Source organism: Quercus suber, unplaced genomic scaffold (assembly GCF_002906115.3).
Source record: "Quercus suber isolate HL8 unplaced genomic scaffold, Cork oak 2.0 scaffold_6, whole genome shotgun sequence".
Taxonomy (NCBI): domain Eukaryota; kingdom Viridiplantae; phylum Streptophyta; class Magnoliopsida; order Fagales; family Fagaceae; genus Quercus; species Quercus suber.
The window spans coordinates 2,835,437-2,849,537 of NW_027069472.1; the positions used below are offsets into that span (position 1 = coordinate 2,835,437).

At 32.4% G+C, this 14,101-nt stretch overlaps 1 long non-coding RNA gene across 1 annotated transcript; it reads right to left on the reverse strand.

Annotated features, from left to right (window-relative positions):
• Nucleotides 1–4,949: 4,949 nt before the first annotated feature.
• Nucleotides 4,950–6,426, reverse strand: LOC136067769 (uncharacterized). Its single transcript, XR_010629186.1, has 3 exons — nucleotides 6,196–6,426; nucleotides 5,999–6,056; nucleotides 4,950–5,557 (listed from the first exon to the last, which is right to left on the reverse strand). It is a non-coding gene; the product is annotated as an uncharacterized LOC136067769 (long non-coding RNA).
• Between the last annotated feature and the right edge of the window lie 7,675 nt (nucleotides 6,427–14,101).

Here is a 14,101-nt window from a genome sequence, read left to right on the forward strand (position 1 = left end):
AGTGCCTAAAGTTTTTTTTTTTTTTTTTAGTAATCGGTTTGTGATTTTTTTTTCTCTTTTAAATATTTATGTAAGCTGGTATATATATTGTTATACTGACACAATAAATTTCACAATATTTTCACAATTATTGACGTGTCAATTTCTTACAAGCCGAAATAAAATAATAAAATATGAGACTATGACCAACCATAACTAAAAATAAATGTTTTGAGAAAATGTTACAACACTTATTGTGTAGTGTTTTTGGTTTATTCAACTGGCATGATAGCTACAGTGCCTAAAGTTTTTTTTTTTTTTTCATTAATCGGTTTGTGTTTTTTTTTTTTTTTTCCTTTCTTTTAAATATTTATGTAAGCTAGTATATATATTGTTTTACTGACACAACAAATTTCACAATTATTGGCGTGTCAATTTTTTACAAGTCGAAATAAAATAATAAAATATGAGATTGTGACCAACCACAACTAAAAATAAATGTTTTGAGAAAATATTACAACACTTATTATTATTACAATATTTTCACAATTGTTAAGATCTCAGTTTCTTATAGATCAAATAAAAAAATGATAAGTCCACAACATTTTAACATTAATTTCTACAATGCCTAAAGTTTTTTTTTTTTTAATATTTATGTAAGCTAGCATATCTATTAACTATATAAAAAGAGCCAAAGGCTCATGAATAGTATTTTATTTTAATTTTATTTCAATTAGTGAGGTGCACTTTTTCTTTTCTTTTCTTTTCTTTTTCCCCTTCAAGTATGCCAGTTGGTTTGAGCTTTGTTTTTGTTTTTTTGTTTTTTTAAGATCTTTATATGTTAACTTTGTACTTGCAATGCAAGTTTACATTGTAAATGCACAAAAGTGGTTAATATTATACACATTTGCACAAAAAATGGTAAATATTGTACAAATTTTGTAAATGTATACAAAATTTGCCAATTTTTTTGTGTCTACAATATAAATTTACATTGTAATTAAGTACAATGTATACACAGAGATATTATGAAAATGTTGTGACGCATGTGTCAATTCCTTATGGGTCAAAATAAAATAAAATAAAATAATAAAATATTATACCAAGATCTAGCACAACTAAAATTGTCGTGACATTTTGTTGTTATTACAATATATTCACAACTATTGAGGTGTAAGTTATATGTCAAAATAAAATAATAAAATATTGAACTGGAATCTGTTACGGTCTTATACGAATGGGATTAACTTTTTAGATATAATTATCAAAATTCTTTAAATTAATGTCTCTTTTAATTAATGTAAATATCTATATATTTTAAAAATCAAATGATTTATATCTTTATTTTGTTATACAAATAAAATCTAAAATTGATCATAATCATTACTTTTTTTTTTCCAGGGCTTGCACATGCTGCCCTGACTAGTAATATTAAAAAAAGTCTGTAAGGCTTAAAATCTACATGTGAACAATCTTTGGTGAATTAGAAGTTTTATGTAGCCATCATGAATTCTTGATGATTCATTACTACCACGTGGCATTGACATTGGCAATATTTGATGGCGGCCACGTGACACTTTTAATCCTCTTTTTAAGCCACTTAAACATTGCTTTTATTGTAAATGTGTCTAATGATGACACATCAATATTCAAATTAACGAATGAATAAAGTTCGATCATTTTTTACTATTATTTAAGAATAATAAAAAATGCTATTTTTGAAAAATTCAACAAACTTTAATGCCCAAATGTAATCTTTGCCTACGTGAGAATCACTTGTGAGAAATGGTTTTTTTTTTGGGGGGGGGAGGTGGGGGGGTGGGGGAAATAGGTTTTTACTAGAAATTTATTAAAAACATAACTTTTTTTTTTTTTTTATAAAAAAATTTAAAAAGAGTTTCAACCTATTACGTCTACTTTTAATAATAGTTTTTTATCATCAAACCAAGACACCAATTAGCTTTTTGATGTAAGCAGAGATTAAATCTCAAATCTCTTATTCAATTATTTGAAACTTTACCATTTGAGCTAATTATAACCCATATCTTATATTAACTTGAATGTCTATGTTACAAGCCCAATTAAGTGGATCAATTTTTCTGCCGACAGATTGATTCAGTTCCTGTAAGCTTGTTGATTAAATGAAAGTGTATATGAGCCTATCTCAAGATCTTGAAACTTGATTACATAATGAGACAAGATTAAAGATTTACAAGTTTAACTTAATTAATATATTATAAATTAAAAGAAAAAAAAAATCATGCTTTACAAATAACTATTAACGTTGAAGTGTAAATGCATCCGGTAAACTTTTATAACAATATGTCTCATTTGCTTCCTTTATTAATTTATTGTGGGGATAAGAACTCAAATTTGTATATTGAGCCTTGGGCCTTATCCAAGGACGTGGACATGTCCAAGGATGAGTAAATGATTGGGAGAGGCCCCAAAGTTGAGAGTCACGTAAGAAAAAAATGGAGGAATATAGTCCGAGGAGTAGCTCCTTCTTGGATACGATGAATATCGGTCAAGCATGTATTTAGGTAATTTAGGTGACCTTCTAGGGAATTCCAACAATCAGGATGAACCTCAGGCATGTACAAAGGTGATAAGAACACAGAAATATCTAAAAGAAAAGTCGCTACCACCGCATTAAATGAACTGCAACAACTTTTCTTGTCGCATTTATGTGGAGAAAATCCTTGAACAGTGTAGCCTCAGCTACCACCAATCACAGAGGGCCAAAGAAAATGTCTGATAGGACATGCACTTGAGTAAAGGCTTAGATGATTAATAAGTATACAATCAGGATGGTCTGAAAGGAACCATATAATGTAAAAGATCTCCCATAAGAGGGGGATCAGAAAAAGATGAGAGAAAATGAATTACTGTAACACTAAGAACTGCATTAACTTTCAAAACTATTGGTTTAATTCATAATCTATCTCCTCGGACAATCATTTCATTTAGTTTTACGTATGTTTCACGTTTGTTCATCTTTTAAATCCTTACTAGCTATTGTCCAATCCACAAAAAACCCAGCTCTTTCACCCACTCTCTACAAATTTATTATACTTAACTCATTAGGCCTATATCCCACATCCTTAGGGCTTGGGCTACAAATTGTGACCCTACATTTATATTTTGCTAATTACAATGTATCTCATTTGCTAATATGTAGAAGTAGATTTGATTCATTTGAAACAATGTCTCCTAACTAAGACTTGTAGCTGTTTAATTTACTTGAAAAATTAAGCTAAGCTTATGAAAAACAAGTGTTTTATTTTCAAGATTTAATAGAAAATTATAATCAGTTTTAAGCCAGCCCAACTCGTTTAGATTAGGGTCCCTTAAGTCTAATATGTATAAGTAGATTTGATTCATTTGAAACAATGTCTCCTAACTAAGACTTATAGCTGTTTAATTTACTTGAAAAATTAAGCTAAGCTTATGAAAAACAGGTGTTTATTTTCAAGATTTAATAGAAAATTATAATCAGTTTTAAGCCAGCCCAACTCGTTTAGATTAGGGTCCCATAAGTAACAGGCCCAATGTGCCCCCACATAGATAGGATTAGTTTTACCCATCTACAAGTGGGTTCCTGGACCCCCAACAAAATAACATATAGTCCAGACTGCAAAGTCCGAGCCATAAAATCATCTATAGCTCATTGGATTAGATTTTTAATTTTGATTACCGGCTCTTATAGTATCTCAATGGCTTGAATACTTATAACATGTACCAAGATTTTTAATTTTGATTAATTTTGAATTGCGATCTTTAATTTGAAATTGAATGACTTGAATAATTAATAAAATTATAATCTTTTTTATTGGCCCAAAAAAAAAAATGTTATCTCAAAGTTTAAATCATCATTTGCTGTAAAATTTATAGGAGTATTAAACAAAAATAAACTAGTAATTATATTTCAAATCCTTGGTTTTAAATCATTAAATCCAAATGCAACTATATTGAACCGGTATCAATCTATTTATACACAAAATCTAGATGCTTTTTTCTCAAATTTTCTTAGCCGGATCATTTTTCCTACAGGTTGAGTAGAATTCATACCATAGAATGAGATTTAATTAATTAGACCACAGTTCCCTTGGTACATTGGTACTCCTTGAAGGTCCACATGGCCTCTACTGAATCCGAAACATGTATGTGGATGGAAATAAAAGTCCGTGTTGTTTCTAATTTGGGTTAGACAAATGGGCTCTTTCTTTTTAGGTATCACATGGGAAAAGTCCATAGCTTGACTGGACCTGTTTATAAGCAACTCACTGCAGCTTGCACTTAGGGTTCTGATGAATTGAAATAAGTTTTCATGTGTACAAAATTAGAACCATTATGAAACCTTGACAGTGGTGGCGTGGTAGTGCCAATGATGGTGGTAAAAAAAAGAAACAGAGTCATGCATAGGGGTGCAATGATGTTGGCAGTACAGTTTTGGTTGGCTTTGCATTGGCGTATTGAGGGTGAGTTTGGTTCAGCTTTCTATAAAAGTGTATAATGAAAAAGTGGAGTTTTTAAAAAGTCCATAATGAAAAAGCTGAGTTTCAAAAAGCTGAGTGTTTGGTAAAACTGTTAAAAAGTGCTTTTTGAAAAAGCTGAGTGTTTGGCTAGCACTGATAAAAGTGGCTGTTTGAAGGGTAAATTACCAAAAAGGACAATGTATTATAAGGGAGTTTATTTCATACCTTTTTTTTTTTTTTTAATGTGAGTTTATTTCATACTTAATTAAAAATCAACTACGTCATATACTTACTAAATAATAATAATAATAATAATAATAAATATATTATTGGTATTATTCTAATAATGTTTGGGCAATTTTTCTTTTTTAGTGTCATAATTATTTGTTATTACCATTAACGACTTCTTATTAATATTAATTAAATCTAAATAATTTTCATCATCATGAAGCACAAAATGAAAATGTAAAAAGATGATAAAATATACACCAATAATCCAAATTTAAATTGTACTACATAAAAATGTAAAAACATATAAAATACATATCAATAACCCAATTTTAAATTGTACAACACAAAAATGTAAAAAAGATAATAAAATACATACCAATAATCCAAGTTTAAATTGTACTACATGATATTATAAATAAATAAATAAAAAGACAACTACTAATTATTATCCTCCCAAATGGAATTAGCAATAGAATCATGAAGAACCACCATCGCAGGGTCTGTTAAAGATCCTGAGTTCTGCTCATAACTGCTACCTGCTTCACTATTATGTTCTCTTCTAGAAATTGAATCTCGATTGGCGTTTATGAAGCTCCCATCATCTCTATCATTTAGTCTAACAAAATTATGAAGAGCCATAGTAGCAGATACAATATAGGCCTCAATTGATCATGTCCATGGCTATTCCATTTTTCCAACAATTTACAGGCATCAATGTTATCATGTTCTATGCACCTCAGCTTTTCAAAACAATTGGGTTTGGTGATGATGCTTCTCTCCTATCCGCACTCATCACTGGTGGAATAAATTGTTTGGCTACAATTGTCTCCATTTATGGTACTGATAAATGGGGTAGGAGATTTCTTTTCCTAGAGGGTGGAATAATTAAAGTTAACAATCTATTATTGAATCAATGATGGCATCAAGAACCACACAAAAAAAATTAATAATAATAATAATAAATTTTAAAAAAAATCTGTAAAACCCAAAACAAAAACAAACCCATCTTCAAGCACGGACACAGTGACACACACAAACACAAACACGAACACGCACAGTGAGAGAGAGCATCCATAAAGACAGAGCATCCACAAAATAAAGACAGAGGACTTAAAAACAGAGCATCCACAAAAAAAAAAAAAAAATTACGAGTAAATCTACCTACAAATTTTTTTCAGTACCCAGCAACAGAACAAATACATCTTTAGCAAGAACAAAAGCATGCAAGATCCGAAATTTTTTTTGGTACAGATCGGAGGTTTTTTGGGGAGCAGATATGTAAAAAAAAAATTTCAGATCAGTGTTGGTACCTGGCGGCTTTTGGTAGCAGATCGGCCTTGCTTCGTGTTTTGTTGATCAAAACTCTCCCTTCAAAACATATTTCTCAGATCAGATTACACAAATTAAATTATAAAAAAAAAAAATTACAGAGGAAGCCGCTGAAGAAGACGAAGAAAGAAGAAGAAGAGGAAGAAGATTTTCAAGACAAAAGAAAAGAGAGACTTACGTGAGGTTTTGAGGATTCGAGCTTCTTCGTGAGGGAGCTGCGCAGAGAGAGATGAAGATGAGAGAGCAATTTTTCTGAAGGGCAGACGGATGTGTGGGCTGCGTGTGTGAAGACTGAAGTGTAACCCTTGCCCTTTAGTGAAGGGCAGTTTTGTAACTCCACGAGCCCAACGGATATAAAAATAAAAGCTGAGTTCCAGCTTTTCAATTATGGAGCAAAAGCCTTCATTTCCAAAACGCGCAAATCGTGAATAGAATGTAAAAGCCAACTTTCAGAAAAAGTTGGCTTTAATCTCACCAAACGCAAATTATGAGCCAGCATTTTGTAAAAGCCAACTTTTAGGCTTAGAAAGTTCAACCAAACGGGCACTGACAAGAGCAATTTTAAATAAATAAAAAATCATAATATTTAATATAATTTATTCAAAAAGGAAGTAAATTGTAATTGGTGTAACATCATTTTTATATAAGTAAATTATGACAAACGAGGGTATTTAGACCTTTTCGAGTATCTAGTCCCCTCATCTCACACACACCGAGTTATTATAGGGAGGAATTCCTTAAAGGTGGCTCCAAGATATTTACAAGAAGTTAACATTATTTTTATTATATGCTAGTTACTTATTATGCCACCTCAACAATTGTGGGAAACAAAATTGTGAATTTTTTTTTCAATGAACTTATAGTATTGGCAATTTTGAATACACATTTCTGCATGTAGGAGTAACCACCTCTTTAAATATGCCTTAGTGAGTGAAAATTTATGATTTGAGATTCCTACGGCTGGGAATTCATGGTAGGGGCATAAATAATATATGGGATAGCATAAGAATTAGCACAACCAAGTTGACATTTATTTGCGCAAAAAGCACCTAAGAAAATGTTCAATTTTGATTAAAAGATCGTGTGTTTAATTATGTAAGGCTGATAAACAAGGAATTTCAAAGAATGGGATTGTCAGCAATGACCTGAAAATAGTTGGACCACTGCGCACATAATCTTTTAACAAGAGCACCAAATCTTTATTCTGCAAATAATTGTGTGGTCCTTAGTTGACTTGCACTATATATAGTTTGCAACTTTGCGCTTCTTTTCCTTTATTATATATGGTTTGCATGCTTGATTTAATTCATAATCATGATAGCCTAGTTTACAATGAAATTAGCCAATGGCAAAAGAGAGAACAATAATGATTAATTTGTATGCTTTTTTATTGGTTTATAAAGACTAAAAAGTCTTCACATTTGTCATATAATTGCATTAGTATCTACCAAGAGGAGGCCTTATTCTTTTTTTTCTCTTAGCAAGAAAAGAATTCCAGATGATGAAAGGTTTGAAACAGATTATGCCTACTTTTCTTTTTTATTTTGTATTAAGATTTTTTTCATATCCACCAAACACAAAAGTTAGGTAAAATATCAATGTTCAAAGCAACCAGTTGCACATAAAAGAGAGTCACAGGGTAACTAGAAATGTAGGCAGCTCAGTTTTAAAGATTATATGTCACATAATTCTGAAATGAGGTCGTTCTCTGGTAAAGGATTATGTATTTTTCATATTCAGCAAAGTTGTTGGTAGCTAAAAATGGGAATTGTTGTGAAAGGAGTTTGAGTATTAAACTCAGTTTCAAAAAAGGAATGGTAGGCGTTCCCTTTCTCTTGGAGGCTGGAGCTTTCTCCAAAGTGCCTTTGTGCTAATTTGCATACCTTTCTGTGTAGGTTCAAGACAGTCCACTAGTCCAGCGTTTGTGGACAAAGCCCTATAATGACACAAAACGCATGCCCAACCAATTGGTGAAAGGGCCTCCTTGAGAATCCAATCTAAATAGACTACCAATAACATAGTCTATGGTAACAATTCGCATCACTAATCTACTATTTTCCAGACTAAAATTATGTCTTTTAACCTATAAGTTCTAATTAATTTAACTGATAAAGTCTTTTATTATTAAATAAAAATCTTGAAGTTGCAATTGTTATTCACTTGAAATTGATGTTATCCAAAGTTTGGCTATAGTACATCTAACATTATTTCGCAAGGAAATTATCAAGCTTACACAAATTTGGGCAGACCTATAAATCAAGTCATAGTCACTGATTTGGTCGGAACTGCACTTTGAAGAAATTTGAGTACAAGAGATTGCACAATGGCTCTTATGAATTATTATGGGTTTCTTCCATGCCTTGCATTCCTCTGCCACCACACCATTTTCCATGGAAAATAATACATTTATACATTGTAAACATTAATGAGTTATCACTGTTCACGGTTACACTATGAGTTTCTCATACTTTCTTATTTATTTATTAGATGAATAAATAAATGAGGATAGAATGACCATGAATACCAATTAAAAGGTTTCCTTTCCTTGTCTCCTCAGCGAAAAGCCGGCACTTCATTACTTCATTATTATTAATTTTGTTCTTCCTTTGTGATTCTGTTGATTTTGACAAATGGGTACTTTATGGAAAGCACGATACAACATGTTTAGTATTTTGACTATGCTTTAAAATGGCATTAAACAACATGGCACATAGGAATAGTTTATGGTTGAGGTATTGTTCAAAACCCCATATTACCGAAGTAATCAAACACCTCATCCTTGGGGAATTGAATGCAAGAGGAGAAGGTGATGCACATATTATAGGCTGCCCCTTGGTATAGAATATGCATGGGCTTTAGCAAAATGAAAGTTTCAAAAATGGATTGAAGAGGTTGACAACCTCCTTCAATTTTCTGTCTTTTCCAATAAGTTTGACTTGAGTGCCAACCATTGGGTTCACCTGACCTGGGCTATTTGGAGTGCAAGAAACAACTTTATTTTTAAAGGCATAGAGCTTCATCCATCAGAGATTCTAGTCTAGACATGGGCATTGCAATGCTGCACGTATACCAGAAAGCAAATCGACACACTCAAATCAACAATGTTGCTAGGATTGTGCGCAGATCGGATTGGGCTGATTTAGAATTTTTCCAAACCATGATCGACCCACCAACCTCCAAAAACGACAGGTTGATTGAAAATTTGAATAGATTTAGACTTGGCAGATTGGGCAAGTTAAGCGGGATAGTTTTAGTTATATGTCATATACTAAAATATAAATTTATTTTATCACATTCTGATAAATTTAGGAAACTATATTTCCTCTAAATCCTATAACTATCAAAGGAAATCATAGGAAGTAGGCACTTTCCTATAGATCAAAGTAAACATGTCTTACATAATGAATACTTTTTAACTTTTTCTATTTAGAAAATAACAATAAAAACTATGAGTACCACATCCTAATCAATATGTATGCTTACAAACATGTTGAGAAAGTATTACTCATTCTTTGTATTAACATGTTTAATTAATGTGAAGTTAACAAAAAAATAACTTAAATTTGATATAAGATAAGGACAAAAAAGAGATGAATAAATTTATAGGGGGGTTGGGACTGTTGGGTGACTTGGGACGAGTTGGATCGAGTCTTGGTAGTTTAAAAAATTAAACATACCACCCAACTTGACCAGCTACTTTAATAGTTGAACTTGTCCAGCTCACTTGAAAATTAATTTAATATTTGTGCGGAGTGGTGTGGGGCATAGTGAATTTGGTGGTTTAGGCTAACTAAGTAGGTTGTTGTAGAGACCTGAATGCCGCAACAAGTCCAATAGGAGTTAGGGCGTGAGAGGTGACTCTAGTAGGGTTGAAATTCATGTTTTTCATAATAGCTGCCACTAATTCTAGTGCCATTTAAAATACTTTGTCAACTACTTACGTGTAGTTTACATATTTTAATGCAATAATAGTTTAACCTTTTATTTTAAAAAAAAAAAACAAAAAGTATGACCTTTGCTTTCTAAAATGTTAGGATGTCTTAGTTTTCTATGGGCATATGAAAGTAAAAAAATACTTAAAAAGTTGTGACGTTTATGTACAACAGAATTTTAAAGCTGTAGAAGTTAATCCCTGCCCTCCAAATTAAACCTAGACTGAGCATAATAAAACTCTGTCAAGGGGTAACGTGAACCATAAATTACTTGGTTTCAAGTTCAAGTATCAAATCATGTTATTTTGGGGTCGCATTCAGGAAAAATAAAGCGATTAGATGTAGGGACAAGTTTGCCAAATTCAACACATACCACAAAGCATAAACTCCATTGTCTCAAGGTTAACTCCCATATTAAGCAATTCTTCATTATTACAATTGGTGGTGCATTGCATCAATTAAGCGCAAAGAGAGAAAATAAAGCAAAATAAACAGTTCTACGAGGACTGTCAAGAATGAATGTTGATAACCATGAAGACTTAACAACGAATTTCGGTAGCATACACGCCAAAAGAAGTAGTCAATATCAAGCTTGTCGTGAACCAACATCCCTTTTATATGTTAAAAAACTAAAAAGCTTAATGTCAACTATCATCTATGCTTTAGGCATGATGGAATTGATGTTAAAATTATGCCTAAAATTGATGGTAAAATTATGAGTTAGTAAGTAAAAGGCGAGTCATAGAAAGTATAACAAGAATAGAAAGGACAAGAAGAATTAGCGTGATTAAGTCTAATGCCCTGACCAAAAAGATATGTACGGCTACACCTTTATTATTAAGCTCTATATGTTACACGATAGATTGTATTGTAATGTATATACATAGATTAATCTTAGAATTGTATCACTTTAAAAAAATTACTACAATTAGAATTAAGATACTTACTCAAAAGTGAGTGAGTCTACAATAAATTTTCGGCTTTTGGGTTATAATATCCAAAACATCTCCTCTTAAGCTTAAGGTGGAAGTTCAATGACACCATTTTAGTTTGGAATGCTAGATCATTGAGGAGGATATGGTCAAGCAGGACTAGGGATGGGTTTTACCTGGTCCGATTAGAAATAGGGTCGGGTATGGGTTTAAAAAAAAGAACCCCCGAAGCGGGTCCGGGCCAGGTCCGGGTTTTATCAAAAAAATTCGAGACCCGACCCGGTTAAAAACCCGGTATCCAAAATTACAAAAATACCCTCTGTCTCTGTCTCTCTCTCTCTCTCTCTCTCTCTCTCTATATATATATATATATTCCTATATTCTTAATCCTAACCCTCATTTCTTCACTCTTCAGCTGCTCTCACATCACTCTCTTGAGTCTCCTCTCCCACTCGGCTGCTCTCACTCCCTCTCACTCTCCTCACATCACTCTGGTCTCCCCAACCTCTGATCTCTGTCACCACCGGCCATCACATGCACCTCTGGTCCAGCTTCTGGTGAATCTTGGCTCTGCGCAGGTTCGCATTGAACACACCGAACCTGAAATCATGCTCCTCTACGCTCCCGTAGCTTTTCCCAAACCTCGCCTTGAAGCTTGAGAAGTGGTGCTCAGCGTGGAGGAGAAGATCGTCATCACCATCCAATGACACCATTTACTTGATCAAAAGATCATCGTCACCACTGCCGTTGATTTCATCGGCGGATATGGTGGACACGACCACAGAGAATAAGAGGAAGAGGTTGAAGAGAAAAGAGTGGTCCATTGTTGTTATAAGATCTCAGCCTCTCACCGCCGTTCCAAGCATTCACCACCGTTGGTCCAAGCTCTCACCCACTCTTAATCTCATTGCCGGCCCAAGTTCTCAATGCAGATCTGTTCTCTACTCTCTTAATTTTCTTCTTTTTGTTTTGTTTTGTTTTTTTTTTTTTTTTTTGTTTTAATATGAGTCTCTGAGAATATGAGATGTTTGTTTCAATTTTTTTGTTTGGTGTTTTCTACTTAAACTATTGACTTCAACAGATGGGTTGTGCTACTTCTAATTATTATAGTTTAAAGACTTGAAATTTTGAGACTTTGTGTGTAACTGTAATATATTGTGGAAGAAATATTGTATTTTGTGTTTGTTATAAATGTTGTGCCTAAACGGAGATGGGAAACAAAAATGAATTTGAGCTTCATTCAAAAAAAAATTTTGGTTGAGCCACAATTTGGGCTACAGGCTAAACGAGGCCCGAGGGGCTCGGTGGGGCGGGCCTAGGCCCGAGAAAAAAACCCGATTAATAATCGGGCCAGGTCTGGGTTGCAGGTCCAGACCCGCAGGTCAAGTCCAGGTATGTAAAAACCCGGCCCCGAACCCTACCCGTTGCCATTCCTAAGCAAGACCACATTGGATGTCCACATAAGGCATAACTAAAAGGGTAAAGGATGACATTAGATATTAACCCATTTGGTGCATGTCTAGCTTATTAATCAAATAATTATACCCCCCAATTTCCTTAAATTTAGGAAATGATTTAAGTACCAGTTCTTTCGCATAATCTCAAATTGATATTTTAACACCCACACTCAACGATAGACTTTTGCAACTATTTCAATATCCTTTTTTTTTTTTTGGGTATTTGAACATATCTATTCAACCGTATCACAGGCAAACATTAAGTAAACTTTAGGACACTTGTTTAAATGTAATTTAAATTCCCCAATTAAGTTTAAAATTGTTCTTAGAAAAGACAAAGCTCTTTGTATTTCGTTGACCAATACAATTGAGTTTGAATAATTGGAAACAAATTATATCAAAATTTTGTCCATAAAAAGGAGAATGCTGGAATATGAAAGAAAGTGTACAGAGATAACTTCATTCACCCGTGCTTGTATAATAAAAAAATAACCATATTTTATCAAACCAATTTCAAAATTTACCCGCGTAAAGCTATACAAAATTGTGTAGTAACAGTACATAATTACTTAAGTAACCATGTAAATTTATATGGGTGCTATTTATTTTTCATTTAATTTTTTATTCTTCTAAAGATGGAAAGAAGAGAGTAGAGGATGGTTGTTGTGTATAAAATAAAATAAAAAACCAACAATTAAAAAATTGATATTTTAATGAAATAAAATGTAAAATAAAAAGGTCTTACTTTAGGATATATTTTATAAGAAAATAAAAAAGTGATTTAACTTTTTTTTTTTTTTTATAGTTTTTGTAAGGTTCTAAAAATTTAAAACAATTGGCAAACCGTGAGTACAAATTTGTCTAGGTATAGATCTTAGAGTCTATAAGGATTATTTAATAATGTTCAAGGTTTTGTAAGTCAGAATATAAGAAAAAGGAAGCTACATAAAGAAGAATTTGAAACATGCCAAGTTCGACCAATCGAGATTATGGTTCAACTGATCGAGATGCGAATTCTGCAAATTTTAATTTTAGCCCAAGAGTCCATAAGCCTATTAAGTAATTAAGGTTTCAAATCTATTTCACTAAGTATTTAAAAGAAACCCTAAGACACATTTTGAGAAAACTTTGAAGGTGCTCTTTTGAGATCTAAAAAGTAATGCTTCTTCTCCTTTTTAAAGTCATTACCGAAAATCATTTTCATATTATTAAAACCGATAGATCTAAAGTTACTGCAAAAGATCAACTACTAACGGTGATTTGAAACATTTGATTGGGATCTCAAAGTTACAAACAAGAAGTTTGTGTTTAGAAAGTCCAAGATAGAAAAGTTCGTGAAGTCAGAGTTACACGTGGTCTTGTTAGTAAGTTCTACACGAGATAACTTTAGATTTAAGGTTTAAATTTATTCTAACCTAAATAACTACTTGGCTAATTCATTAGGTTAAATAATCTATTTTTCAAGAGGTCTAAATAAACAAACAGTTTTTTTAGTTTCCCATAATAAAATTTCTTAAAAAGAATGATTAATGTAAATTACCCAAACCTAAAATAAAAATAAAAAAGTACTTAAAATATAAAAAAAATAGATTTTTTATAGAAATTTTTGCAAGAGCTTATCCGAAAGCTTTAGTGCGTGTTAGAGAGAGAGAGAGAGTCGCAGCCTCTTTCACCTCAAAGTCACAGGGTTTAAGAGTAATTGAGTCTGAACAAGGACCAACCCATGCTTTAGCAGTTAGGTTTAGGAACTCAAACAGAAGACA